This window comes from Triticum aestivum, chromosome 3A (assembly GCF_018294505.1).
Source record: "Triticum aestivum cultivar Chinese Spring chromosome 3A, IWGSC CS RefSeq v2.1, whole genome shotgun sequence".
Taxonomy (NCBI): Eukaryota; Viridiplantae; Streptophyta; class Magnoliopsida; order Poales; family Poaceae; genus Triticum; species Triticum aestivum.
In genome coordinates this window covers 571,340,948-571,368,122 of record NC_057800.1, presented here as the reverse complement: position 1 = coordinate 571,368,122, position 27,175 = coordinate 571,340,948, and positions in this window count along the sequence as shown.

The window sequence follows — 27,175 nt, the reverse complement described above, 5'->3', positions numbered from 1 at the left end:
ACGCGTAAGGTTGGTCCGGGTCGTCTCGTCCAACAATACCGCCGAACCAAAGTATGACATGCTGGTAGGCAGTATGACTTGTATCGTCCACAACTCACTTGTGTTCTACTCGTGCATATAACATCAACATAAATAACCTGGCTCGGATGCCACTGTTGGGTTTCGTAGTAATTTCAAAAAATTTCCTACGCACACGCAAGATCATGTGATGCATAGCAACGAGGGGAGAGTATTGTCTACGTACCCAACGCAGACCGACTGCGGAAGCGATGACACGACGTAGAGGAAGTAGTCGTACGTCTTCTCGATCCAACCGATCAAGCACCGAAACTACGGCACCTCCGAGTTCGAGCACACGTTCAGCTCGATGACGATCCCCGGACTCCGATCCAGCAAAGTGTCGGGGAAGAGTTCCGTCAGCACGACGGCGTGGTGACGATCTTGATGAACTACAGCAGCAGGGCTTCGCCTAAACTCCGCTATAGTATTATCGAGGAATATGGTGGCAGGGGGCACCGCACACGGCTAAGGAATAGATCACGTGGATCAACTTGTGTCAACTTGTGTGTCTTTGGGGTGCCTCTACCTCAGTATATAAAGGAGCCAAGGGGGGAGGGGGCGCCGGCCAAGAGAGAGAGGCGCAGGAGGAGTCCTACTCCTACCGGGAGTAGGACTCCCCCCCCCAATCCTATTCCAACTAGGATTCCCAAGGGGGAAAGAGGGAGAGGGGTGGCCGGCCACCTCTCCTAGTCCTAATAGGACTAGGGGAAGGGGGGAGGCGCGCAGCCCCCTTGGGCTGCCCCTTTCTCCTTTCCACTAAGGCCCATGTAGGCCCATATGGCTCCCGGGGGGTTCCGGTAACCTCCCGGTAACCCGGTAAAATCCCGATTTCACCCGGAACACTTCCGATGTCCAAACATAGGCTTCCAATATATCAATCTTTATGTCTCGACCATTTCGAGACTCCTCGTCATGTCCGTGATCACATCCGGGACTCCGAACAACCTTCGGTACATCAAAATGCATAAACTCATAATATAACTGTCATCGTAACCTTAAGCGTGCGGACCCTACGGGTTCGAGAACAATGTAGACATGACCGAGACACGTCTCCGGTCAATAACCAATAGCGGGACCTGGATGCCCATATTGGCTCCTACATATTCTACGAAGATCTTTATCGGTCAGACCGCATAACAACATACGTTGTTCCCTTTGTCATCGGTATGTTACTTGCCCGAGATTCGATCGTCGGTATCCAATACCTAGTTCAATCTCGTTACCGGCAAGTCTCTTTACTCGTTCCGTAATACATCATCTCACAACTAACATATTAGTTGTAATGCTTGCAAGGCTTATGTGATGTGTATTACCGAGAGGGCCCAGAGATACCTCTCCGACAATCGGAGTGACAAATCCTAATCTCGAAATACGCCAACCCAACATCGACCATTGGAGACACCTGTAGTACTCCTTTATAATCACCCAGTTACGTTGTGACGTTTGGTAGTACCCAAAGTGTTCCTCCGGTAAACGGGAGTTGCATAATCTCATAGTCATAGGAACATGTATAAGTCATGAAGAAAGCAATAGCAACATACTAAACGATCGTGTGCTAAGCTAATGGAATGGGTCATGTCAATCAGATCATTCTACTAATGATGTGACCTCGTTAATCAAATAACAACTCATTGTTCATGGTTAGGAAACATAACCATCTTTGATTAACGAGCTAGTCAAGTAGAGGCATACTAGTGACACTTTGTTTGTCTATGTATTCACACATGTATTATGTTTCCGGTAAATACAATTCTAGCATGAATAATAAACATTTATCATGATTATAAGGAAATAAATAATAACTTTATTATTGCCTCTAGGGCATATTTCCTTCAGCGGGTCGACTGCAATCCTGTCACGAAGCTGCGCTACAAGTACAACCTCCGCTCCATCCCTATTTGCAAGGATGACGAGGTGCAGGTCGACTGCAATCCTCTCACGGAGCCGCGCTACAAGTACAATGTCCCGTCCATCCCTATCTGCAAGGATGACAAGGTGCAGGTCGACCACAACCTTCTCCTCGGAGCTGCACCACAAATACAATGAGCGCTCCATCCTTATCCGCAAGGACGGCAAGGTGCAGGTCAACTGGGACATCTCCTTCAGAGTTGCATCTCGAAGGATATTACGAGTGAAGAACAAGTTCTACTCGAAGACGAACGCAAGCATATGTAGAAGATAAACCAATATCGGATAAAATCTCCAGAGTTTCAAAACGAAGATAAAAGTACTCGAGCATCAGGCCTGAAGGAGTTCAACGGTTACAGAAACCACTCGGCATTCTGAGGCAAATTTAAGGCAAGTTTAAATCTCAAGTTTGTTCATTCGGCAGGAGGAGGGCATGCAGGTTCGGCGAATTCATCCAAGTCAATTCCATCAGTGATCCGAGTGGCAGCAGCGATGAAAGTCTCCATCAAGGACTGGAAGTCATGCCTTTTGGTGTTGGTGACCTTGATCGCCGCCATCTTATCTTCACGGGCTTCCTTGCAGTGGACTCTTACGAGCGACAAAGCCACGTCAGCACCGCATCGGGCAGAGGACTTCTTCCATTCCTGCACCCAACCGGGGACCTCGTTAAGTCGAGCCATCAGAGACTCGAGATCATTTTGAAGCGTTGCCCTCGGCCAGAGCGACGAATTCGATGCGTGAAACTGCCACCTTCAGACGGCCAAGATAACTTGTAACACTGGCAATGCGGGATTCCAGTCGAAGCACATTGATGGCAGCCTCGTCGCCGACTGGAGAAAGGATAGGGTCCAAACCCGTCTCGATCCGTCCAGTCTCCTCTTTAAAGTTTTGGCAGAATTCTGCAGTCAAGGAGTTAATGAGTCCACTGGACAGGACTAACTTGCAAACAGTAAAGCAGTCGGATCAAAAGGGGTACCTTCGAGCATAACAAAGAGCTTCTTGGCGAGGGTTTCCAGATAAGCTTCTAAGTCATTTCTCTTACGAGCCATGTCTTCCAGCTTCTCGTTCAGAGCCACCTTATCCTTCTTCAGACGAGTTGCCTCTCGGTTGGATTCAGTGAGAGATGACTTTAGCTTGCTTACTTCCTCTTCCAGCACTCCGACTGAAGCCAGCTTCTTATCAGCAAGGGTAATCTTCTCTTGAGCCTCCTTCTGCGCAGCTGCAAGGTCCAAGTCTTTCTTCTCTAGAGCCAACCTCATTTTCTCTACAAAATAATAATTTAGATCAAACAAAAGATCGAAGGGATAATTTAAAGGACGATCGACATGAGCAGTCGACAGGCAGTTACCTTCCATACCGGCAACTTCATCTTGAGCCTTTTTCAAATTTTGTTGGGCCAGCTCCAGGTCAAGGTTGAGTTGCCTCTACTTCTCCTCACATTCGGCGAACTTGGAAATGAGAGTACAAGATTTCTGCAGAGAGTAAAAGACATATCAATCGACAAGATCAAAGATTATTTACTTCCGAGTGAATGAAACTTCAAAGATTACTCAGACCCCAACCGACTGCCAGCAGTCGACTGCGGTCTCGGGGACTACACCTAGTGGGTGCACTTGGCGTGCCCCCACTGGTTCAGATTCCACTCGGCCGGTCCGCCCAGGCCGAGTAAAAAAAAGTTCTCAGACCCCAACCGACTGCCAGTAGTCTAATGTGGTCTCGGGGACTACACCCAGTGGGTGCACTTGGCGTGCCCCCACTGGTTCAGATTCCACTCGGCCGGTCCGCCCAGGTAAAGTGGAAGAAAGGAAAGAGAGAGGTGCTCAGACCCCAGCCGACTTCCAGCAGTCAACTACGGTCTTGGGGACTACACCCAGTGGTTGCACTTAGCGTGCCCCTACCGGTTCAGATCCCATTCGTCCAGATCGAGTGGAAGAGTGCAAATACTAAACACAACAAAACATGCAGTGGGTGTACAGATTCGAAGCAGATATTAAGAGATTGTTCGAAGGGAAATATTCAGGTAGCATATCCTAATAGGACAAGTTCAGTCAGAAGTCAATTTACCTGCACATTGGCTCGAAGAGCCGCGCTGGCGTCGTAAGCAGCCTGGCTATTGTCGTGCACCACCTTCATCCGCTCCATCATTACGCCAGCCTAACGGATAACCTCCGCAGCGGCGTTCGACTGGCTTTCCGGAACATGATAGGTGGTGAAGAAGGGGACAGACGGTCCAGATGCAGCAACTTGGAGCTCCGAGGCATGAGGTTGGATGGCTGAAGAAAACACTGGTACAGTCGACGGTTGAGGCGTTCACTCGACACTGGGACAACAAAAGTTACAAAGGCTCTACCTGAATCTTCGGGCTGTTGGACTGTTGGTTCTGTCACCAGTTCCGACTGAGATATCTTGCCAGCTGCTGCTTTCCTGCTCCTTCTAGGCCTCGGTATCACGTCTTCATCGTCATCCGGAAGCTCGATAACATTGAGCGGGGCTGCAAAGAAATCAGTCGACCCCAAGTGAATCGCCAGAATTTAATCGACCAAGTAATCAAGAACAAGATCATGAGAATTGTACCTGGGTTGGAGGTAACCGCATCTTCCATCTCCTCGTCTTGGTACTGGCGGGTAGAAGTTCCAGAGGTGGCAGCACTGCAAATGTCAACATTCAGTCGGTCACGTTCTGTTACACAAGTCAACCAAAGGATCAGGTCAGATTGTTACCCAGAGATAGTGGGAATGGTCACTTTGATTTTGGGCAAAGCCTTCGGTGGTTTGGAAGATGCGGCCTTCGGTGGTTTCGGCACTGGAGACGGCGCAGTCTTAGGCTGCTTCAGTGCCTTCTCAGTCAGCACTAGAGAAGACGTCTGAGGGCGCTTTGAAGACTCCCTAGTTGGTGCGGCCACCACGTCGGGGATGCTTGCCGGGTCGTGAGTGTGCTTGGATCTCCTTTCTCTGCGAGGAGGTGAGTCGACTTCTTCTTCATCACTCGGGTCGTCACTCTCCTCGTCCTCTTCTTCATCTGAGTGCCACTCACCACTCTCGCCTCCGCTCGCCTCCCCCTCGGGATCTTGCTCCTACTCTCCATTGGGCATTGAATACATATCAACAAGGGCCTGAAAGACAACGAACAAAAGAAAGGCAGTCGACCATCAACAAGATGTTACATGGTTAATCAAGAAAACACTCGACAATGCAGAATAGTACCTGTTCCGGCCGGCGCAAATGGTCGAATGGAGCCACCCTCCTGGACCCCCGGGGGTTATCCTTGTTGCCAGTAATGCCTCTCAGCCAATGCTCCACCGTGTTCTCACTGAAATCCTCTGGGTGGATCCGAGTGGAATCCTCGATTCCCGAGTACATCCACATCGGATGGTCACGAGCTCGGAGTGGTTGGATACGTCGACTGAGGAAGACCTCCAACAGGTCCATACCGGCCACTCCATCGTGGACGAGTTGGACCACCCGCTCGACCAACACCTTCAACTGCGCCTTCTCCTCTGGGATCACTCTCAAGGTGGAGGGCTTCTCCACTCAGGCCATGGAAAAGGGGGAAGTCCAGTCGACTGACCCAGAGTCGGTTGGTCCTTGCAGTAGAACCAGGTCGACTGCCAACCCCGGACCGACTCAGGAAGGATCATGGTTGGGAAAGTGCTTTTGTTCCTCATCTGAATTCCAAGACCCCCACACATCTGTATCACTTGCGTCCTCTCATCACTCGGGTTGGCCTTCTTGACCGTCTGAGAACGACACGTGAATATGTGCTTGAAGAGACCCTAGTGTGGTCGACAACCCAGGAAGTTCTCGCACATGGACACGAAAGCGGCAACGCACACGATGGTGTTTGGGGAAAAGTGGTGGGGTTGAGCCCCAAAGAAGTTCAAGAAACCTCGAAAGAAAGGATGGGGAGGCAAAGAAAACCCGCGGTCGACGTGAGTGGCAAGGAGAACGCACTCACCCTCCTACGGCTGCGGCTCGGTCTCATTCCCCGGGAGCCGCGCCGATTCGTGGGGGATCAGTCCCCCCTCAACCAGGTCATCGATATCATCTTGGATGATTGTCGAGCAAATCCAGTCGCCCTGGATCCAGCCAGGCGGCAGGCCGGACCTCGATGAAGACCCGCTCCGGCTAGTTCTCTTCCCTTTCGCCTTCGTCGTCGCCTTCTTCGCAAGCTCCAATGCCACAGTCTTCTCCTTCCCCATGGCAGCGGATCAAGTTCAAACGGGGCGACGACGCCGAGGGCAGAGGCAGATGCGGTGGAGAAAACAGAGGAGGAAGGGGAAGAATGAGAACGCACTGTGCGAAAACCCCCGTCCAACGCCTTATAACAGATCATTTCTGAGTGGCTGACTCGTGGGCCCAGGCAATCCAATCAAATCCCGCAATAGTCGCGCACGCGATATGTGGCAAAAAAGGTGGCGCAGACATCGAGGCGGCCTTCCTAATCCGTCCCGATTACTGCGGTCTCCCACGCCCGGCGCGCTTCCCGAAATTCGAATCCCGTGAAATCCGCAGACAACAGAACAACCCGTTAGACCGAAGATTTTTCCCATATCAACACTCGAAGCTTAACAATGAAAGTTCACTCGACAAAACAAAGAATGGATCAAGGCGACTGAACAAGCAGTTGAAGTCATCATGAAGGTTCATTCGACCTCTGGACAAGACATTTCCGAAGCGCAAAAGCTGAATCAGAGAGGTTATCAACTCCTTCCCCACTCAAACCCTGACCATTCGGGGGCTAATGATGAAGATATGTACCTAGGGTAGGGTCATAGGCCTGACCTAGACACCCTCCCTTAGGACATCACCCTCAAACCAGAAGCATTCGAACAGGAGTCATCATCCACTCGACCATGAGGACTTCCACTCGGAAGACTTGAAGTCACTCGACTGCGGAGACTGTCACTCGACCACCAGAAGGTCTAAGGTCACTCCGAACTGCAACGGTCGGACATCACCTAATAACTTTAATGGTCATTATGTCTCTTTATTTACTAGCATTACAAGTAACATATCCCCTTTACTGTACCTTAAATCCTCTATAACGTGGGCTAGCTGGGGTCCTGGCGCACTCTATATAAGCCACCCCCCTCCACAGGCACAAGGGTTCACATCTTTTGTAAACTCTCACACACATATAATCCAGTCGACCGCCTCAGGGCACCGAGACATACACTACAGGAATCTAGTACTTTGCCGTCTGCCATAGCGGACGGCAAAGGCAAGGTTGGCGGACGGTTACTTCTTCAGAGAAGGGCCTGAACTCGTAAAAATCATGTGTACAACTACTCCATAGCTAGGATCTTGCCTCCTCATACCTACCCCCATTCTACTGTCAGTCTTAGATCCACGACAGATATGGCCTCGGAACACCGAGACCGAATGTTCGAGCGTGAATCATATAGTAGATATGATCAACATAGTGATGTTGACCATTGAAAACTACTCCAGCTCACGTGATGATCGTACATGGTTTAGTTGATTTGGATCACGTGATCACTTAGATGATTAGACGGATGTCTATCTAAGTGGGAGTTCTTAAGTAATATGATTAATTGAACTTAAATTTATCATGAACTTAGTACCTGATAGTATTTTGCTTGTCTATCTTGATTGTAGATAGATGGCATGTGCTGTTGTTCCGTTGAATTTTAATGCGTTCCTTGAGAAAGCAAAGTTGAAAGATGATGGTAGCAATTACACGGACTGGGTCCATAACTTGAGGATTATCCTCATTGCTGCATAGAAGAATTACGTCCTAGAAGCACCGCTGGGTGCTAGGCCTGCTGCAGATGCTGCTGATGACGTTAAGAACGTCTGGCAGAGTAAAGCTGATGACTACTCGATAGTTCAGTGTGCCATGCTTTACGGCTTAGAACCGGGACTTCAACGATGTTTTGAACATCATGGAGCATATGAGATGTTCCAGGAGTTGAAGTTAATATTTCAAGCAAATGCCCGGATTGAGAGATATGAAGTCTCCAATAAGTTCTATAGCTGCAAGATGGACGAGAATAGTTCTGTCAGTGAACATATACTCAAAATGTCTCGGTATCATAATCACTTGACTCAACTGGGAGTTAATCTTCCTATTGATAGTATCATTGACAGAGTTCTTCAATCACTGCCACCAAGCTACAAGAGCTTCGTGATGAACTATAATATGCAAGGGATGAATAAGACAATTCTCGATCTCTTCGCAATGCTAAAGGCAGCGGAGGTAGAGATCAAGAAGGAGCATCAAGTGTTGATGGTCAACAAGACCACCAGTTTCAAGAAAAAGGTTAAAGGGAAGAAGAAGGGGAACTTCAAGAAGAACAGCAAACAAGTTGCTTCTCAGGAGAAGAAACCCAAGTCTGGACCTAAGCCTGAGACTGAGTACCTCTACTGCAAACAGACTGGTCACTGGAAGCGGAACTGCCCCAAGTTTTTGGCGGATAAGAAGGATGGCAAGGTGAACAAAGGTATATGTGATATACATGTTATTGATGTGCACCTTACCAGAGCTCGCAGTAGCACCTGGGTATTTGATATTGGTTCTGTTGCTAATATTTGCAACTCGAAACAGGGACTACGGATTAAGCAAAGAGTGGCAAAGGACGAGGTGACGATGCACGTGGGAAATGGTTCCAAAGTCGATGTGATCGCCGTCGGCACGCTACCTCTACATCTACCTTTAGGATTAGTTTTAGACCTAAATAATTGTTATTTGGTGCCAGCGTTAAGCATGAACATTATATCTGGATCTTGTTTGATGCGAGACGGTTATTCATTTAAATCTGAGAATAATTGTTGTTCTATTTATATGAGTAATATCTTTTATGGTCATGCACCCTTGAAGAGTGGTCTATTTTTGTTGAATCTCGATAGTAGTGATACACATATTCATAATGTTGAAGCCAAAAGATGCAGAGTTGATAATGATAGTGCAACTTATTTGTGGCACTGCTGTTTGGGTCATATTGGAGTAAAGCGCATGAAGAAACTCCATACTGATGGACTTTTTGAATCACTTGATTACGAATCACTTGGTACTTGCGAACCATGCCTTATGGGCAAGATGACTAATACACCGTTCTCCGGAACAATGGAGCGAGCAACAGATTTGTTAGAGATCATACATACTGATGTATGTGGTCCAATGAATATTGAGGCTCACGGCGGGTATCGTTATTTTCTCACCTTCACAGATGATTTGAGCAGATATGGGTATATCTACTTAATGAAACATAAGTCTGAAACATTTGAAAAGTTCAAAGAATTTCAGAGTGAAGTGGAAAAATCATCGTAACAAGAAAATAAAGTTTCTATGATCTGATCGTGGAGGAGAAAGTTTGAGTTACGAGTTTGGTCTACATTTGAAACAATGCGGAATAGTTTCGCAACTCATGCCACCTGGAACACCATAGCGTAATGGTGTGTCCCAATGTCGTAATCGTACTTTACTAGATATGGTGCAATCTATGATGTGTCTTACTGATTTACCGCTATCGTTTTGGGGTTATGCTTTAGAGACGGCTGCATTCATGTTAAATAGGGCACCATCAAAATCATTTGAGATGACGCCTTATGAACTATGGTTTGGCAAGAAACCAAAGTTGTCATTTCTTAAAGTTTGGGGCTGCGATGCTTATGTGAAAAAGCTTCAACCTGATAAGCTTGAACCCAAATAGGAGAAATGCGTCTTCATAGGATACCCAAAGGAAACTGTTGGGTACACCTTCTATCACAGATCCGAAGGCAATACATTCGTTGCTAAGAATGGATCCTATCTAGAGAAGGAGTTTCTCTCGAAAGAAGTGAGTGGGGGGAAAGTAGAACTTGATGAGGTAACTGTACCTGCTCCCTTATTGGAAAGTAGTTCGTCACAGAAACCGGTTCCTATGACACCTACATCAATTAGTGAGGAAGCTAATGATGATGATCATGAAACTTCAGATCAAGTTACTACTGAACCTCGTAGGTCAACTAGAGTAAGATCCGCACCAGAGTGGTACGGTAATCCTATTCTGGAGGTCATGTTGCTAGACCATAACGAACCTACGAACTATGAGGAAGCGATGATGAGCCCAGATTCCGCAAAATGGCTTGAGGCCATGAAATTTGAGATGGGATCCATGCATGAGAACAAAGTGTGGACTTTGGTTGACTTGCCCGATGATCGGCAAGCCATCGAGAATAAATGGATCTTAAAGAAGAAGATAGATGCTGATGGTAATGTTACTGTCTACAAAGCTCAACTTGTTGCGAAAGGTTTTCGACAAGTTCAAGGAGTTGACTACGATGAGACCTTCTCACCCGTAGCGATGCTTAAGTCTGTCCGAATCATGTTAGCTATTGCCGCATTTTATGATTATGAAATTTGGCAAATGGATGTAAAGACTGCATTCCTGAATGGATTTCTGGAAGAAGAGTTGTATATGATGCAACCTGAAGGATTTATCGATCCAAAAGGTACTAACAAAGTGTGCAAGCTCCAGCGATCCATTTATGGACTGGTGCAAGCTTCTCGGAGTTGGAATAAACGCTTTGATAGTGTGATCAAAGCATATGGTTTTATACAGACTTTTGGAGAAGCCTGTATTTACAAGAAAGTGAGTGGGAGCTCTGTAGCATTTCTAATATTATATGTGGATGACATATTGTTGATTGGAAATGATATAGAATTTCTAGATAGCATAAAAGGGTACTTGAATAAGAGTTTTTCAATGAAGGACCTCGGTGAAGCTGCTTACATATTGGGCATCAAGATCTATAGAGATAAATCAAGACACTTAATTGGACTTTCACAAAGCACATACCTTGACAAAGTTTTGAAGAAGTTTAAAATGGATCAGGCAAAGAAAGGGTTCTTACCTGTATTACAAGGTGTGAAGTTGAGTAAGACTCAATGCCCGACCACTGTAGAAGATAGAGAGAAAATGAAAGATGTTCCCTATGCTTCAGCCATAGGCTCTATCATGTATGCAATGCTGTGTACCAGACCTGATGTGTGCCTTGCTATTAGTTTAGCAGGGAGGTACCAAAGTAATCCAGGAGTGGATCACTGGACAATGGTAAAGGACATCCTGAAGTACATGAAAAGGACTAAGGATATGTTTCTCATTTATGGAGGTGACAAAGAGCTCATCATAAATGGTTACGTTGATGCGAGATTTGACACTGATCCGGACGATTCTAAATCGCAAACCGGATACGTGTTTATATTAAATGGTGGAGCTGTTAGTTGGAGCAGTTCTAAACAGAGCTTCATGGCGGGATCTACATGTGAAGCGGGTACATTGCTGTTCGGAAGCAGCAAATGAAGGAGTTCATATCTGATCTAGGTGTCATACCTAGTGCATCGGGTCCGATGAAAATCTTTTGTGACAATACTGGTGCAATTGCCTTGGCAAAGGAATCTAGATTTCACAAGAGAACCAAGCACATCAAGAGACGCTTCAACTCCATCCGGGATCAAGTCCAGGTGGGAGACATAGAGATTTGCAAGATACATATGGATATGAATGTTGTAGACCCATTGACTAAGCCTCTTCCACGAGCAAAACATGATCAGCACCAAGGCTCCATGGGTGTTAGAATCATTACTGTGTAATCTAGATTATTGACTCTAGTGCAAGTGGGAGACTAAAGGAAATATGCCCTAGAGGCAATAATAAAGTTATTATTTATTTCCTTATATCATGATAAATGTTTATTATTCATGCTAGAATTGTATTAACCGGAAACATAATACATGTGTGAATACATAGACAAACAGAGTGTCACTAGTATGCCTCTACTTGACTAGCTCGTTGATCAAAGATGGTTATGTTTCCTAGCCATAGACATGAGTTGTCATTTGATTAATGGGATCACATCATTAGGAGAATGATGTGATTTACTTGACCCATTCCGTTAGCTTAGCACTTGATCATTTAGTATGTTGCTATTGCTTTCTTCATGACTTATACATGTTCCTATGACTATGAGATTATGCAACTCCCATTTACCGAAGGAACACTTTGTGTGCTACCAAATGTCACAACGTAACTGGGTGATTATAAAGGTGCTCTACAGGTGTCTCCGGAGGTACTTGTTGAGTTGGCGTATTTTGAGATTAGGATTTATCACTCCAATTGTCGGAGAGGTATCTCTGGGCCCTCTCGGTAATGCACATCACTATAAGCCTTGCAAGCAATGTGACTAATGAGTTAGTTGCGGGATGATGCATTACGGAACGAGTAAAGAGACTTGCCGGTAATGAGATTGAACTAGGTATTGAGATACCAACGATCAAATCTCAGGCAAGTAACATACCGATGACAAAGGGAACAACGTATGTTGTTATGCGGTTTGACCGATAAAGATCTTCGTAGAATATGTAGGAGCCAATATGAGCATCTAGGTTCTGCTATTGGTTATTGACCGGAGACATGTCTCGGTCATGTCTACATAGTTCTCGAACCCGTAGGGTCCGCACGCTTAATGTTTGGTGACGATCGATATTATGAGTTTTTGAGTTTTGATGTACCGAAGGTAGTTCGGAGTCCCGGATATGATCATGGACATGACGAGGAGTCTCGAAATGGTCATGACCTAAATATCAATATATTGGACGACTATATTCGGACACCGAAAGGGTTCCGAGTGGTTTCAGATAAAAATAGGAGTACCGGGGGTTACCGGAACCCCCCGCGGAGTTAATTGGGCCTCATGGGCCTTAGTGGGAGAAGAGGAGGGGTGGCCAGGGTAGCCGCGAGCCCCTCCCCCTCTAGTCTAAATTGGACAAGGAGGTGGGGGCCCCTTTTTCCTTCTCATCCTCTCTCCCTTCCGTCCCTCTCCTACTCCAACAAGTTAAAGGAGGAGTCCTACTCCCGGTGGGAGTAGGACTCCCCCTGGCACGCCCTCCTCCTGGCCGGCCGTCTCCCCCGTTGCTCCTTTATATACGGGGCAGGGGGGCACCCTAGAACACACAAGTTGATATGTTGATCTATTCCAGCCGTGTGCGGTGCCCCCTCCACCATGTTCCACCTCTGTTATATCGTAGCGGTGCTTAGGCGAAGCCCTTTGTCGGTAGCAATATCATCACCATCATCACGCCGTCGTGCTGATGGAACTCTCCCATGAAGCTCTGCTGGATCGGAGATCGCGGGACGTCATCGAGCTGAACGTGTGCTAAACTCGGAGGTGTCGTACGTTCGGTACTTGGATCGGTCAGATCGTGAAGACGTACGACTACATCAATCACGTTGTGCTAATGCTTCCGCTTTCGGTCTACGAGGGTATGTGGACACACTCTCCCCTCTCGTTGCTATGCATCACCATGATCCTGAGTGTGCATAGGATTTTTTTGAAATTACTATGTTCCCCAACAATAAGATCACCATCGCACACTCCCTTTACCTTCGGGATTAGTGTTGAACCTAAAATAAATGTTATTTGGTGTTCGCATTGAGCATAATATGATTGTATCATGTTTATTGCAATATGATTATTCACTTAAGTCAAAGAATAATTGTTATTCTGTTTACATGAATAAAACCTTCTGAGGTCATACACCCAAGGTGAATGGTTTATTGAATCTCGATCGTAGTGATACACATATTCATAATATTGATGCCAAAAGATGCAAAGTTGATAATGATAGTGCAACATATTTGTGGCACTGCCATTTAGGTCATATTGGTGTAAAGCGCATGAAGAAACTCCATGCTGATGGGCTTTTGGAATCACTTGATGCTTGCGAACCATGCCTCATGGGCAAGATGGCTAAGACTCCGTTCTCTTGACCAATGGAGCGAGCAACTGACTTATTGGACATAATACATACTGATGTATGCGATCCAATGAGTGTTGAGGCTCACGATAGGTATCATTATTTTCTGACCTTCGTAGATGATTTGAGCAGATATGGGTATATCCACTTGATGAAACATAAGTCTGAAACATTTGAAAAGTTCAAAGAATTTCAGAGTGAAGTGGCAAATCATCGTAACAAGAAAATAAAGTTTCTACGATCTGATCGCAGAGACAAATATTTGAGTTACGAGTTTGGTCTTCATTTGAAACGATGCGGAATTGTTTCGCAGCTCACGCCACCTGGAACACCACAGCGTAATGGTGTGTCCGAACGTCATAACCGTACTTTATTAGATATGGTGCGATCTATGATGTCTCTTACCGATTTATCACTATCGTTTTTGGGTTTATGCATTAGAGATAGTTGCATTCACGTTAAATAGGGCACCATCTAAATCCATTGAGACGACACCATATGAACTGTGGTTTGGCATGAAACCTAAGCTGTCGTTTCTTTTGGGGTTGCGATGCTTATGTGAAAAAGCTTCAACCTGATAAGCTCGAACCCAAATCAGAGAAATGCATCTTCGTATGATACCCAAGGGAGACTGTTGGGTACACCTTCTATCACATATCCGAAAGCAAGATATTCGTTGCTTAGAGTGGATCCTTTCTAGAGAAGGAGTTTCTCTCGAAAGAAGTGAGTGGGAGAAAAGTAGAACTTGATTAGGTAATTGTACCTTCTCTCGAGATTGGAAAGTAATTCATCACAGAAATTAGTTCCAGTTATGCCTACACCAATTAGTGAGGAAGCTAATGATGATGATCATGAAACTTCAAATCAAGTTACTACCGAACCTCGTAGGTCAACCAGAGTAAGGTCTACACTAGAGTGGTACGACAATCCTGTTCTGGAGGTCATATTACTTGACCATGACGAACCTACGAACTATGAGTAAGCGATAATGAGCCCAGATCCCCAAAATGGCTTGAGGCCATGAAATATGAGATAGGATCCATGTATGAGAACAAAGTATAGACTTTGGTTGACTTGCCCGATGATCGGCAAGCCATAAAGAATAAAATGGGTCTTCAAGAGGAAGACGGATGCTGATAGTAGTGTTACTATCCACAAAGCTCGACTTGTCGATAAGGGTTTTTGACAAGTTCAAGATGTTTACTACAATGAGATTTTCTTACTCGTATCGATGCTTAAAGTCTGTCCGAATCATGTTAGCAATTGCCACATTTCATGAAATCTGGCAAATGGATATCAAAACTACATTCCTTAATGGATTTCTTAAAGAAGAGTTGTATATGATGCAACAAGAAGGTTTTGTCAATCCTAAAGGTGCTAACAAAGTGTGCAAGCTCCAGCGATCCATCTATGGACTGGTGCAAGCATCTCGGAGTTGTAATATACACTTTGATAAGGTGATCAAAGCATAGGTTTTATACAGACTTGCGGTGAAGCCTGTATTTACAAGCAAGTGAGTGGGAGCACTACAACAATTCTGATAAGTATATGTGAATGACATATTGTTGATCAAAAATAATGTAGAATTTTTCTGGAAAGCATAAAGGAGTGCTTGAAAGGAGTTTTTCAAAGAAAGATCTCGGTGAAGCTGCTTACATATTGAGCATCAAGATCTATAGAGATAGAACAAGACGCTTGATAAGGTTTTTCAATGAGTACATACCTTGACAAGATTTTGAAGTAGTTCAAAATGGAACAGTCAAAGAAGGAGTTCTTGCCTGTGTTACAAGGTGTAAAGTTGAGTAAGACTCAAAACACGACCACGACAGAAAATAGAAAGAGAATGAAAGTCATTCCCTATGCCTCAGCCATAGCTTTTATAAAGTATGCTATGCTGTGTACCAAACCCTTTTGTGTACCTTGCCATGAGTTTGGCAAGGGGGTACGATATTGATCCAGGAGTGGATCACTTGATAGCGGTCAAAATTATCCTTAGAAGACTAATGAGATATTTCTCGGTTATGGAGGTGATAAAGAGTTCGTCATAAAGAGTTACGCCGATGCAAGCTTTTACACCGATCCGGATGACTCTGAATCTCAATCTGTATACATATTGAAAGTGGGAGTAATTAGCTAGAGTAGCTCCATGCAGAGCATTGTAGACATAGAAAATTTGCAAAATACATACGGATCTCAATGTTGCAGACCCGTAGACTAAACTTCTCTCACAAGCAAAACCTGATCACTCTTTGGGTGTTCATCACATAGAGATGTGAACTAGATTACTGACTCTAGTAAACCCTTTGGGTATTAGTCACATGAAGATGTGAACTAATCACATAAAGATGTGAACTATTGGTGTGAAATCACATGATGATGTGAACTAGATTATTGACTCTAGTGCAAGTGGGAGACTGAAGGAAATATGCCCTAGAGGCAATAATAAAGTTGTTATTTATATTTCCTTATATCATGATAAATGTTTATTATTCATGCTAAAATTGTATTAACCGGAAACTTAGTACATGTGTGAATACATAGAAAAACAAAGTGTCCCTAGTATGCCTCTACTTGACTAGCTCGTTAATCAAAGATGGTTAAGTTTCCTAGCCATGAACATGTGTTGTCGTTTGATGAACGGGATCACATCATTAGAGAATGATGTGATGGACTAGACCCATCCGTTAGCATAGCACTATGATCATTTAGTTTATTGCTATTGCTTTCTTCATGACGTATACATGTTCCTATGACTATGAGATTATGCAACTCCCGAATACCGGAGGAACACCTTGTGTGCTATCAAACGTCACAACGTAACTGGGTGATTATAAAGATGCTCTACAGGTATCTCCGATGGTGTTTGTTGAGTTGGCATAGATCGAGATTAGGATTTGTCACTCCGTGTATCGAAGAAGTATCTCTGGGGCCTCTCGGTAATGCACATCACTATAAGCCTTTCAAGCAATGTGACTAATGAATTAGTTGCAGGATGATGCATTAAAAATAATGAGTAAAGAGACTTGCCATTAACGAGATTGAACTAGGTATGATGATACCAATGATCGAATCTCGGGAAAGTAACATACCGATGACAAAGGGAACAACGTATGTTGTTATGCGGTTTGAACGATAAAGATCTTCGTAGAATATGTAGGAACCAATATAAGCATCCAGGTTCCGCTATTGGTTATTGACCGGAGATGTGTCTCGATCATGTCTACATAGGTCTCGAACCCATAGGGTCTGCACGCTTAACGTTTGATGATGATTTGTAATATGAGTTATGTGATTTGATGACCGAAGTTTGTTCGGAGTCCCGGATGAGATCACAGACATGATGAGGAGTCTCGAAATGGTCGAGACGTAAAGGTCGATATATTGGAAGGCTATACTCGGACATCGGAAAGGTTCCGAGTGATTCGGGTTTTTTTCCAGAGAAACAGGGAGTTACATGAATTCACCTGGGGGTGGTATTGGGCCTTATTGGGCTTTAGTGGAAAGGAGAGAAGGGCCACAAGGGGAGGTAGTGCGCCCCCCATGGGCTGGTCCGAATTGGACTAGGAGGGGGCGGCGCCCCCCTCTTTCCTTCTCCCTCTCCCTCTCCTTCCTTCTTCTCCTACTTGGAATAGGAAAAGGGGGGAAACCTACTCCTAGTAGGAGTAGGAATCCCCCTTAGGGCATGCCCTAGTTGGCCAGCCCTCCCACTCCTCCACTCCTTTATATACGGTGGAGGGGGGCACCCCATAGACACACAAGTTGATCTTAGCCGTGTGCGGTGCCCCTCTCTACATATTTCCACCTTGATCATATTGTCATAGTGCTTAGGTGAAGCCCTGCGTCGGTAACTTCATCATCACTGTCAACACGCCGTCGTGCTGACAGAACTCTCCCTTGGCCTCAGCTGGATCTAGAGTTCGAGGGACGTCATCGAGCTGAACGTGTGTAGCTTGCGGAGGTGTCGTGCATTCGGTACTTGATCGGTTGGATCGCGAAGACGTTCGACCACATCAACTGTGTTACTTAACGCTTCCGCTTTCGGTCTACGAGGGTACGTGGACACACTCTCCCCTCTCGTTGCTATGCATCCCTAGATAGATCTTGCGTGATCATAGGAATTTTTTTGAAATACTACGTTCCCCAGCAGATTCCCCACAACATGCATCGTCCAACTGCACTTGCACCAAGACAGTCCTATGTTGCACCTCGTCTGCCTCCTCCACCATAGAGGCAGCCTCTTCGAGCTATACCACCCCAAGCTCCTTCTCCCAATCCAATGATGGTTTGTGCTTCAAGTGTGGCCTTCCAGGTCATCGTTCCAGAAACTGCCCTTAGAATCAAAACCAGCTGGCTCTGCCTTCTACTCGCCGTAACAACCGGCCCCGCAACAACAATGCCAGGCCTTATGGTCATGGCCAGGCTAATCATGTTGATCTGAATGAAGATCAAGACCAACCTGCTATTGTGATGGGTACTCTTCTCGTTAATTCAGTATCGGCTTCTATTTTATTCGATTCAGGAGCATCACATTTATTTATGTCAGAAAGTTTTGCATACGCACACGACATTCGATGCGAGCCCATGAACACTCCGATAGTGGTGCGCACCCTTGTGGGCCGATGTCAAACTACCATGATTGGTCGTGACATTCCCATTGAGATTGAAGGGTTGGGATTCCTTGTTTCTCACATTATTCCGGAGTCTTCCAATATTGACCTCATTCTGGGAATGGAATGGTTGAAAGCACATACTGCCTCTATCGTTTGCGCCACCAAAGTCGTTCATCTCCTACATCCTTCCGATGGGATAGTAAGCTACCATGCTCAGATTGTTCAAAACGCTGAAACACGGCTTTATGTCTTGAATGCATTGAACACAACACCTCTTGAGGGAATTGAAAAGATTCCAGTCGTTCGTGACTTCCAAGATGTCTTTCCAGAAGAACTTCCAGAAATACCCCCTGCTTGGGCTGTCGAGTTCGTCATCGACTTGAAACTAAGCACCATTCCTATCTCCAAACGACCCTACAAAATGCCGCCTCATGAGCTCTTTGAACTTAAGGAGGAAATCAACAAATCTCTTGGCAAGGGTTTCATTCGTCCAAGTTCCTCTACTTGGGGAGCACCTTCTCTCTTCGTCAAGAAGGATGGAACGAACCGTTTGGTCCAAGACTACCGTCCTATCAACCAAGCTACAATTAAGAACAAATATCCCCTTCCTCGGATCAATGATCTGTATGATCAACTGGCTGGTTCATCGATATTCTCTAAACTCGACTTGAGGTTGGGTTACCACCAGATCCGTGTTCGTGAAGAGGATATTCCAAAGACCACATTCATCACTCGTTATGGTTCTTACGAGTACACCGTCATGTCTTTTGGCTTGACCAATGCTCCAGCCACATTCTCCCATCTGATGAACTACATATTGATGGATTAGCTCGACAAGTTCTTCGTAGTCTATCTGGATGATATCCTGGTATATTCGAAGAACAAAGAAGAACATGTTGAACATCTTTGACTTGTTCTAGAGAAGCTTCGAGAACATCAACTTTATGCCAACTATTCCAAGTGCGAATTCTGGTTACTCGAAGTCACCTACCTTGGTCATGTCATCTCCAAGGATGGTATTGTCGTCAACCCAAAGCACGTCCAGGCTATTCTTGACTGGACCCCTCCGAAGACTGTCAAGCAAGTCAGAAGCTTTCTTGGGCTAGCCAGCTATTGTCGTCGCTTGTCGAGAACTTCTCCAAGATTGCCAAGCCCTTGATTAATCTGCTTCACAAGGGCGCTAAGTACGATTTGACAGACAAATGTCAGGAAAGTTTCCAGGCACTCAAGGACAGGCTGACATCTGCCCCAGTGCTTGCTCCCCCTGATACTCGCAAGGACTTCGTCATCTATTGCGACACTTCACGACAAGGATTAGACTGTGCCCTAATGCAAGAGAGAAGAGTGATTGCTTATGCCTCCTGTGAAGTGCGTCCTCACGAAGAGAACTACCCAGTTCACGACCTCGAGCTTGCTGCGGTTATCTACACACTAAAGCTATGGCGACAGTACCTTCTCGGTAATCGTTGTGAGATCTTCACCGATCATCAGAGTCTGAAGTACCCGCTTAATGAGCCAGATCTGAACCTCCGTCAGCAGTGATGGATGGAAGCTATTGTTGATTACAACTGCGGTATATCCTACACCCCTGGCAAAGCTAATGTAATGGTCGATGCCCTGAGCCGCAAGTCCTATTGCAACAATCACATGGACTTCAAAGCTCAAACCTGCCTTTATGAAGAGCTATGCAAGTTGAACCTTCAACTAGTTCCACGAGGTTCTCTAAATAACCTTGTCCTGGAACCAAATCTTCTGAAAGCTATTAAGTATTATCAAACCAAAGATGCACACGTTGAACTGATGAAAAAGGATCTTGCCTTAGAGAAATCCAAAGATTTCTCACTTGGTGAAGATGGAACCTTGTACTTGAGAGATCGCATTGTAGTACCCTCATTTGAGCTTATGACAGAGAAGGCGATGAAAGAAGCACATGGCACCCCTCTCTCTATTCATCTAGGAAGTACCAAGATGTATCTAGACATCCGTCAGAAGTACTGGTGGTATAAGATGAAGCAAGCCATTGCTCGATATATCGAAGAATGTGACGTATGTCATCGCGTCAAAGCAGAACATCAGAAACTGGCTGGACTTCTACAACCACTTCCGATTCCTGAATGGAAGTGGGATAAGATCCAAATGGACATTGTCACTGGCGTTCCCAAGTCACAAAAGAGTAATGATGCTATCTTTGTCGTCGTCGACCAATTCTCAAAAGTCGCGCACTTTCTGCCAGTCAAGGAGACTATCACTACTAGTCAATTAGCAAACTCATATATCTCCAGAATTTTGTCACTCCATGGCATTTCGAAGGAGATCAGTTCAGACCATGGTAGCATATTCACTTCAAAGTTCTGGGATAGTTTCCAAGAGGCAATGGGAACTCATATTACCTGGAGCACTGCTTATCATCCCCAATCACAAGGCCAAGTTGAGCGAGTCAATCAAATTCTTGAAGACATGCTTCGGGCTTGTGTTATTTATTTCAGCAAGAAGTGGGAAGAATCTCCCCCTTATGCGGAGTTCTCTTATAACAACAGTTATCAAGCCAGCTTGAAGATGGCACCCTTCAAAGTTCTATTTGGGCGTAAGTGCCGAACCCCTCTGAATTGGTCAGAAACTGGGGAACGGACACTCATTGGTCCAGACATTATTCAACAAGTTGAAGAGCAAGTTCGCATTGTCTGGGATAATCTCAAGGCGGCCCAGTGTCGCCAGAAGAGCAATTATGATCATAAACACTGGGGTTCAACTTATCAACCTGGTGAACAAGCTTATCTGCATGTCACTCCTTTGAGAGGCACCCATCGATTCAGAGTCAAGGGCAATCTAGCTCCACGCTACATTGGCTACATCAACATGGTGAACAAGCTTATCTGCATGTCACTCCTTTGAGAGGCACCCATCGATTCAGAGTCAAGGGCAAGCTAGCTCCATGCTACATTGGTCCCTTCCGCATTCTCGCCCGTCGTGGACTGGTGTCTTATCAACTGGAGTTGCCACCTCAGTTCTCTCATGACCATGATGTCTTCCATGTGTTGCAACTTCGTCGATGCTTCAAGGATCCGAAACGTGAAGTGGATCCGGAACTGATTGAAGTGCAAGATGATCTCACTTATAAAGAGCATCCGATCCGCATTCTTGAAGAAGCTGAACGTCGAACCCGCCAGAAGGACACAAAGTTCCTCAAGGTGCAATGGTAGAATCATACTAAAGATGAAGCCACTTGGGAACGCGAACATAACCTCTGGGCTGAATACCCCGACCTGTTCCCTTCTACCTCTTAATTCTCGGGATGAGAATTTCTTTTAGAGGAGGAGAGTTGTAACACCCCTGTGTAATGATGCTACAGTAACCCCTGGGGTTAAGTTAATCATTTTGCTAAACAAGTATGTGATCATCCTTGGTTATCTCTCATTTCAAATTCTAGTTGAATTCAATTTCAAATTCCGAGTGAAGTGCAAAATTGCTCAAACATGAAAACTAAAATGTTCATCATGTGGCAAACAATCCATAACTAATACTAGTGGTGAACCAACATTTTTGCAAAATGTTTAAGTGGCCTAAACTACTTAAAACAGTGACCTAAGCAATAAATTAAATGCCTTTTTAATTTATTAAACTTGCAAACTATTTAAAAAGCCTCAATCTTTTTTGTGGCAGTGCCCAATAATTCTTTGAAATATTTTTGGCCAGTGGCATATTTTTGCAAAGTCAATTGTGGCAAAAAGAAAAGGCAAAAGCTGTTGGAAAAAGAAAAATAAAAAGAAAAAGAAAAAGAGAAAAGGAAAAGGAAAAGCAAAGTGGTGGGAGAGCCCCTGGCCTTCCCTTGGGCCTCGGCCCATCCCAGCAGGCCGGCCCACGCCCCCTCCCCGGTCGCTCTCCCCTCCCGCCTGTTCCACCGACTTGGTGCGCACGCCGAGCGCACCCAGCCGCACCACCTCGCCGACGACGATGGCGGATAAGGCCCCCGTGCCTCACCGCCTCCTTGATCCCCTCTCCCACTCACCTGCCCTTCCCGTTCTCTCTCTCTCGCCTATGCTCTCTCTCCTCCAAATCCACCTCAGTCACGCCTCTCCGTCGCCGCTCACCGCACTCCGCCATGGCCATCACCGCCCCCACACCCCACCGACATGTCTACGAGGTCTGTTGTCGTCCCCAACACCCTCCTCGACCACAAGCCTGAGCTAGGGAGCATGACAGCATCCGATGCACCGTCGTCCTCCACCTTCGGACGCGTCGGAGCTCGCCGTTGATCCGTGCCGCCCCGAGCACCTCGAGTCATCCCCGGGACTTCTCTGCAACGATAGTAAGCCACCTCCCCTCCTCCTCCTCCCCTTTGGGTCGCCCGCACTCCATAGCCACCACGCCACGATGTCGTGCACGCGCTGCCGCTGTGGAGCTCAAGGCCATAGCTACCGCTACTGCCACACCCGTCCGTGGCCGCCGTTGTGCTCCTGGATCCCCAAGGAGTCCAATGCGCCCCTCTGTGTCATTTGCCGTGCACCACAGCCCCGCGCCCACTTTCACTTGCAAGCCACCACAGCCAAACCTCGACGCCGACGATGCTCCGATCGTCCCCGACGCCGGCTGTTGTCTCCATCACGTGCGCGACGCCGGGCCGCACCCGTAGGTCCAAGTTGCAGGTCCAGAGGCCCCGTATAGCGCGACTCCGCCAACTCCAGCGAGTCGCCATCATTGCTTTGGTCGCCGGAGCCACTCCGTCGTCGGCGTCCGACCTGGCGCCGCGTGGCCCCCCCTGTGAGCCTGACGTGTGTGCCCGGTGGGTCCTGTTGACTGGTTTGACACAGTCAACTGCTGACTGGGTACCCCTGTGCCAGTGATGCGCGGGCCCCACCGCTTAATTAGTCAAATTAAAAATATTCTAAATAAACTTAATTAGTTAACCTATTTATCCACTGACATGAGGGGCCCAGCTGCTAATTAACCCCATCTTAGTTTTTAATAAAGCATGTGAAGGCCTTTCTCTATGACAGGTGGGACCCACTGGTCAGTTTGACTAGTCAGCGGGTCAGTTGACTACTTACCTCACCCTAACATCATGCTGATGTCATAATGAATTTCTGTTAATAAAAATATTTCCAGAAAATGTTTAAATCTTTAGAAAATCATAGATAATAAACTGTAACTCGGATGAAAATGTTTTCTACATGAAAGTTGCTCAGAAAAATCCATGAATCCGAATACGTGGTCCGTTCATTTGTCACATGCCCTTAGCATGCTGAACATGGAACCGTCCCCTCTCTCTTTTCATCTGTCTGGAAAACGCCAGATGCCAGAAAAACCCTCCGGATGTTTTCCCTCTGCGTCTGCGACGTCTAGCACTGTGTTAGTTCACCCTAAGACCACGTATTACCATGTTATGATTTATGATGCTTTGTGTCGTGGTTTTGTCACGGCAGATGTCCTAGAGAAAGGACTTAGTCGTGGAGCCATCGCGACGGGTTAGCTTGAAGGGGTTAAATCGGACACAGGGACGCAAGAGAGTTTATACTAGTTCGGCCCCTTCGATGAAGGTAAAAGCCTATGTCTAGTTGTGATGGAATTGATGGAATTTCGATGACCAGGGAGCAAACAAGCTTCGCCTATGTCTCGAGTTGTTGTCTGTTGTCCTTGAACCGCCACCGGGTCGTCCCCTTATATACACGGGTGACGCCCGTCGGTTCACAGAGTCCCAATACCGGCTCATAGATGTGTCCGGTTTGGTCTCTACTTATTCCTAACTTACAATACAAGTTAAATACCAACGCCGGTTTACGGCTACAGGCCTTGAACCGACTATGGGCCTTGAGCCCTCATCTGCCTTCTTGGGCTTTAACATACTTAACTACTGACGAAGTTAACCCGGCCCAGATAGGCCGGTTTACGCCCAGTAGTGATATCCCCAACATTAGGCCCCAGATTGATTTGAACATGTTCATGTCAATCCTTTAGCAAAAATCTTCATCTTCAATATCTTCTTGTAGTTTGTTGAACCGCCGTGATTTCATCTTCTCTGGTCGTTGTAAACTGGCGTGACGTCACCTGTTATAAAGGACCTTAAAAGGTCTGCGACAATTAAGGCGACATCTTCATTTCCAAACCCACGGTCCCTTGATTTTCGCGCCTGACTCCTGTCCCTTGCCTTATAAATAGGACCGAAAGGTCATTTCTTTTTCCCCTCCGTGCCCTTGTGCTTCGTCTTCCTCGCATCGCCCTGCTTCGGAGCTCCGCCGCCACCGTCAACCTCTGCATCAACCTTGGCCGCTGCATCAACCTGGGCGCACCAGAGCACCGCGGAAACCTTCCGCGTCTTTCTCATCTCCAGTAAGTCTTCTGTTCTGTTCAACACAGATCTGCTCTAGGGTTTCATGTTCTTCTAGTGTTCATCGCCTGTTTCGTGTTCATACGATAACTCCTAGATGCATCTTGAATCCTTACTCTATGTAGCAGTAGTTTTTAGCATCCGCCTTCAGTTTCATGCCTCAAGACCATAGATCTATATGTAACTCTACCCATGATTCAGTACTGTTCTTTTTTTGAACCTTGAATATTTTCCTTATTTTCTGAACTTGCTTCAGATCCGTCGCTGTAGAGAAGTCTTATGAAATCTGTTTCTGTAAACTTACTCATCTGCTTCAATGTTTAGACCAGGCGGTTTAACTTTGTAGAAAAAATTGCCAAACCGGTATATACCATTAGTCCCCTTGTTGAACCGCCAGATGTTGTTGCTTCATAAAACTCTGGTTTAGATAGATTTGTCTCCGATTTAACATTGCACATACCAATGTACCTTAATCAATGCATTTTTGAACCAGGATCACCTACCTTGTAGATTTCATCATGGCCAAGCAAGTATATGAGTCCAACTGGGTTCCTTCTCGCGTCACAGAGGCTCAACTGGATGATTTAGTCCTGATCGGCGCCTTAGGCAGCAAAGATACCATCCATTGGAGGGCTCCTGGCAAAGAATGCCCTCCCACACCTCAAGAAGGAGAGGTCGTCGTTTTCGTAGATCACTTAGCCCGGGGCTTTAAGCCGCCCGATTCTAAATTTTACCGGGACGTTTTAGCCGATTTTCAACTCCACCCACAAGACACTGGTCCCAACTCTGTTACAAACATGTGTCACTTCCAAGTGCTCTGTGAGGCATTCTTTCAAGAGGATCCCACAGTGGAGTTGTTCAGAGACTGTTTCCATCTAAACTGCCGTACTGAGTTTTCCGATGGTTCCAATACGGAATTGGGCGGTGTGGCGATTCAGAAAAGGAAAGAGGTCACATACCCTCATGCCAAGCTGCATAGCCACCCCAAAGAGTGGAATCAAACATGGTTCTATTGCAAAGACACCTCCCCTGCTGGTGAAAATCCTTTGCCTGGCTTTCGTCCGGAGCGGCTTAGCAATACCCACCCCTTTTCGCAAAGGTTGACTGCCAAGGAGAGAAGCAAATACGCTCCTCAACTGTCCAAGCTTAGAGCCTTTATGGCCAATGGTTTAACAAGGGTTGATCTCGCTCGCTGTTGGATATCATGGAGCATACTACCCCTTAGTCAGCGCTCCGGTTTGATGTGCGAGTATACTGGCAGTGTTGATGACCCACTGCGACATGCTAACATCCAGCTCACCGACGAAGAAATCACAGAGGCTGTGAAGAAGATGCTGAATGAATCGGAACACATCTGTGCTAAAACCGGCCTGCTTCCCTTCTATGCCACCAACAAACCGCCAGCTGTAAGAGTTTGATTTTTCTTTTTGCTGAACCTGTTATTGATATATCTGGTCATTGTTTAATATCAGTGTCTGTGTAACTAGGGCAATGATCCATTTTGGAGCAAGAAACTGCCGCAGGAGAAACCAGAAAAACCAGACAAACCGGAAAGATCAACCCGGCAAAAGACTAAAGCTGTGAAGAAGACTGCCCACAGGAAAAGAACCACTGCATCCTCTAATACGGCCCCTAATGATGATGTGGATAACTGGACCTTGAGGTAGGGCTTGACTCACTTGGCTTATTTTTCATGCATCTTATTGATGGTGATATTTGTCAGGATGATGCCGAAGCCAGCCATGCTGATGCTGCAGAGGTAATTATTCTCTCTTCCGATTCAGAACCTTTGCCTTCACTAAAAATCCGTCAGGCAAACCGGAAAGTTAAATTTTCTCATCCTCTTACTTACTTGGATCCCAAATTTCTTATGAAGACCCAACAACACGAAGCTCACCGCACAACCCGGCACAGTGGCCAGGTAGTTACCTCCACCGGTTTACCGAATAGTCCGGTTCAGAAACGCCGTTCAGAGGTCTCTAATTTGCTTGTCAGTGCTTTTCCTAAAGCGAGCTGTTTTCGTCAACCTCTTAATCCATCTGACTCCGATTATCAGGTTACTTCCCACTCATCCTCTGGCGAGTCATCGGCTACTTAGCTGTCACCGCTCAAAACGGTGCTTGGGTAAGCCATACTTATCTTAATATGTCCGGTACATCACCTTGGAACATATGCTGTATTTGACTTTGTTATTCCTTTCAGGGCCAAGCCTAGGCCGAGTAAAAAAGCTCACCTGGATAAAGCGGCCGAGGAGGATGCCGTCCCTGAACCGGGCAAAACACCAGATCTTGAAGCAGCTATTCCTGAAGACATACCCAATGATCCACCGCAGCGAGATGATGATCTTATTGCTGAAGAGAGGCCTATTGATACCTCAAGTCCTGTCAACCAGCCCACAAGCCCCATCCGGATTGAGAAATCCACCAATACAACAAAGCCTACTGATAAGCCAATGGCCCCAGTTCAAACCGGTGATGCCAAGGATGATGAGGTTGTCATTACTGGCATTGGTCGCACA